Source organism: Anneissia japonica, unplaced genomic scaffold (genome assembly GCF_011630105.1).
Source record: "Anneissia japonica isolate Jap-2015-1 unplaced genomic scaffold, ASM1163010v1 scaffold287727_len1644234_cov201, whole genome shotgun sequence".
Lineage (NCBI taxonomy): Eukaryota > Metazoa > Echinodermata > Crinoidea > Comatulida > Comatulidae > Anneissia > Anneissia japonica.
In genome coordinates, this window is record NW_022713615.1 from 79,207 (window position 1) to 83,148 (window position 3,942).

General features: G+C 32.5%; 1 protein-coding gene across 1 annotated transcript in view; it reads left to right on the forward strand.

Moving 5' to 3' along the window:
- LOC117108580 (muscarinic acetylcholine receptor M3-like) overlaps positions 1-3,942 on the forward strand; it is a 61,106-nt gene that overhangs the window by 1,224 nt on the left and 55,940 nt on the right. The window lies entirely within an intron of this gene.

Here is a 3,942-nt window from a genome sequence, read left to right on the forward strand (position 1 = left end):
GATAGATCGTTTTAACCTAAAAGAAGGGCCTCAATGTGTATAAATGGTGAAAGAATATGATTGTAATAAATAAAACCATGATGAAAATGCTTATATTTAGTTTCAAACACACGTGTGTGGCCTATATTATAAATAAGATAAGACAAATGCATCCTCTGAAAGTGCCTAAAATTCTCAAATTCTTTGCGCGCATTTCTTGTTACGGTAAGCCAATTTCCTCTATAAATTGCACATTTTAGGGAGTTTTAATTTTCATCAATTCCGACAAAATTAGAATTGAAAACACAAAAATATTTTGCGCGCTTGTGGCGCGCATTTTTAGGGCCTTTTTAGTTTTATCCTTTCAAATTATTTAAACACATAATAGTCCCAAACTCAAGAAAGACAAATTTAAGATAGATCATTTTCACCTAAAAGAAGGGCCTCAATGTGTATAGATGGTGAAATAATATGTTTGTAATAATGATGAAAATGCTTATATTTATTATTATTATTATGTTGTAATGATGTTGTTTGTACTGTTCTTTAATTTTATTAAAGAGGGCCCCTGAATATCAGTTAACCTACTGGGCTAAACTAGAAGGGTTACCCTCTTTAAAGATGGTTGAAATAAAAAATAAAATAAATAAAATAAATAAATACCCACTCTGACCCAAGACCCCTGTTACGCGCCTGATGTTAGCGCCAATGTGTGCCCTTGTGCGGACAGGGGATGTGACCCCCGCTGAAGCTGGAAACATTGTTTTTGCAAAATAAATTGGTGCAATTTACTATTATAGGCCTAATCAATAAATTCCTCATCAACCGATATAACCTTGGAATTGACATAACATTACTGATGTCGTACACACCCTTCAGTGCGAAATGTGGCTCTCTTTGCAAGCACAACTAACATCTAAGGAAAGAAGAGTTGAGATTGGTACCAGATAAAATAATTTTGTTATCAACATTAATACATTATGCTAATTTTCATCTTTGTAAGCGCATAAGACAGTGCAAATTATTTCTGTGACAGTCTTTCTAAGTGTGTAAAGCTCCATTTTATCCCATACATAGTCAAAATATTGGGGGATGATACAATGGACCATCCCCCCCCCCTTGTCAAATATTGGGGGGGGGGGATATATCCCCCATCCCCCGGGATCTACGCCTATGAATATATTGTTTCTGACGGGACTCGAACCTGCAACCTCTCGCTATGAAAACCACTATGAAGTATTCATATAATCCAGGTTAACATATGCAAAAGAACCTGGCTTCTTACTCTGACCTAGTTAAAGAAGCGGCAAATCCACGGCAAGCTGTGTAAAATCATTATCACTGTCGGTGAAAGAGGCTTGATGTAAATGATGAAGGTATTCAAACTATTGAAACAGTCGGATTTGTCAAAATATGCAACAAATCCGAAAACATTCCGGTTTCATCTATTAGTACTATTTCAATGTTGTTTTTCGTCACTCCTATTCCATACTACATTAAGAAGAAACAGGTCAAATTTGCTTCTTACATTTTCACTATCCGTAACAACCAGTTACTATACGACGACAAAAACTGGACACTTATACCAAATTGTCAGATAATGGCCAGTTTAATAGGAATACAATGAGAAAGAAAATTCTGATGTTGAAAAATTTATTTTGCCAAACTAACGAGTGTAATTATGTTAATTATGTGTATTATGTAATTATGCGCAAATGATTATGATGAAGAAACCGAAGTAATTCCCTTTAGAAATATAAAGATATTAAAAAGTGGATTGAGTAAAAACGGAATCAGAATCGAAATTAATATCCTCACAGATTACCGTTCTGCTGCTCACATAATAAGCTATGAGGCCGAGGGATACATATACATATCTATACTGTTATAGACCTATATGTATATACAGTATATAGGCCTAGACATCCATAGTTCGCCCTCTAATTTGAGACCACATTTGGGACCTGAAAATTTGAGGTGGTCTATGAGGTTCGGTCTCTCCAAGGAGGTATTTTTTCTACCTCCTTGGTCTCTCTTATACATATACATATACTGTAATCATAAATACAGGCCTTCATAAGTATATGATTAAGGCCTAAACAATTAAATATATATAATATATATATATATATATAATACATATATATAATATATATATATATATATCATATCATATAGGCCTACACGTTCTCTGAATTACGATGGTGTGTTGCATATTAAAACATTGGGAACAGTTACAATGACAGGAACAGGTGTGGGGATAGGTGATTTGTTACCATTATCAATATTCCTCTCAATGATGTTCGGACTGTCCATTTGGTATTAACAAGTTTGAAGAACTAGCCGGCACTGCAATTTATTACATTGATTCATTCATATTTTTTTATTTGTATCAGAATTCTTTTCTTTCTCTAGCATTAGCGCTATGATATCGTTGGCCTCATCATAATATTAATCAGCATCATCATCAACTTCTTAATAGGCCTATTATTTATCATCATCCTCATCTTCATCACCATCATCATCAATAAATAGTATATTATTACGGTACTACTATTATCCTCATTTATAACATTATCATTATCATCATCATCATCAACGTCATTATCTTTATTATTATGATTTTTATAATTTTACTCTCATTATTAATATTATTTACAATCATCATTCTTAATCTCTTATTTATTTTATTAAACTAGTAATTGGTTTACAAGGACCCTGTTTGGCACACTTTTAATTTAAATCTTATTGAAGGACTAATCGGAATCACCAAGTATTGTCACGTGTCGTCGAGACTAAAGACAAACACCAACAGGTACGATGATGGTGGGTTACATTTTCATGTGATATCACCTGTGAGATATATCATTCATATTCAGCAGGTGATGATACTGCTACTGCTGCTTTTTGATATTGTTGCGTACCATAAAACACGTCATTTGTTTTCAAAAAGCAGCGTCTGACGTCGGACACGCGCCAACCCGTTGTTTTATTTATTATTTTATTGTATTTGTTATTTTATTTTACTTCTATTCACATTAACAACGGGAAGCCCTCTATATAGAGAATGGAATACATATAACATTGTAACAACATATTGCAATACGAAGTATATACATACATATTACTATAGGTCATTCGGACTAAACACGGGCCGTCTCTATGCCTACAAGTGATTGAAGTAACCAAAAGAACTGCGGTACTAGTTCTGCCGAACCCCGTTTTCGTGCGAACTACCTTCAATAACCTAAACCCTCTTCCAAATAGAATAATAATAATAATGTTAATTTTTTTTTCTGTATTACTGTCAAAAAAAGTTACTGATACAATATAAATGCTATAAAGTAAAACCAAAGTAATTTTGATCCACATATCCAGAGCCAGGTTACATTCACATACAATTGACAAACGCCCTCACATTATGAGCAGTAGTAGAACTTGGGAGATTCGCCGATATACATAACCAAACACTAAACATGTTTTGCAGATACCTGATAGCTACATGGATATACGTTTCCAATAAATCAAACAAATATATTCAAATACATTACTCAAAAACATATAAACATTAGAAATATGCGAATAAACAGTTCAACAATGAGAAATATGTTTAGTCCTACTTTTAATAGGTCTAGATTCACCGACAGATAAACAAACATAATTCATTAAACATGTCTTGCATTTTTTATAGCTCCATGAATACACGTTTCCTAGAAATCAAAATGAAATATCTTTGAATAAATTGCTCAGAAACATATAAACATCAGATATATACCAATAAACAGGTTTTTTTTTTAAACAATTTTTTTGTCACGCATTTAGCACAAACCTTTAAAAACCTCTCACTATGGCTCATTTATTGTCATGGCTCATGTCTGCATTAATATATATATATATACATACATATATATATATATATATATATTTATATATATATAAATATATATATATATATCCTTTTTC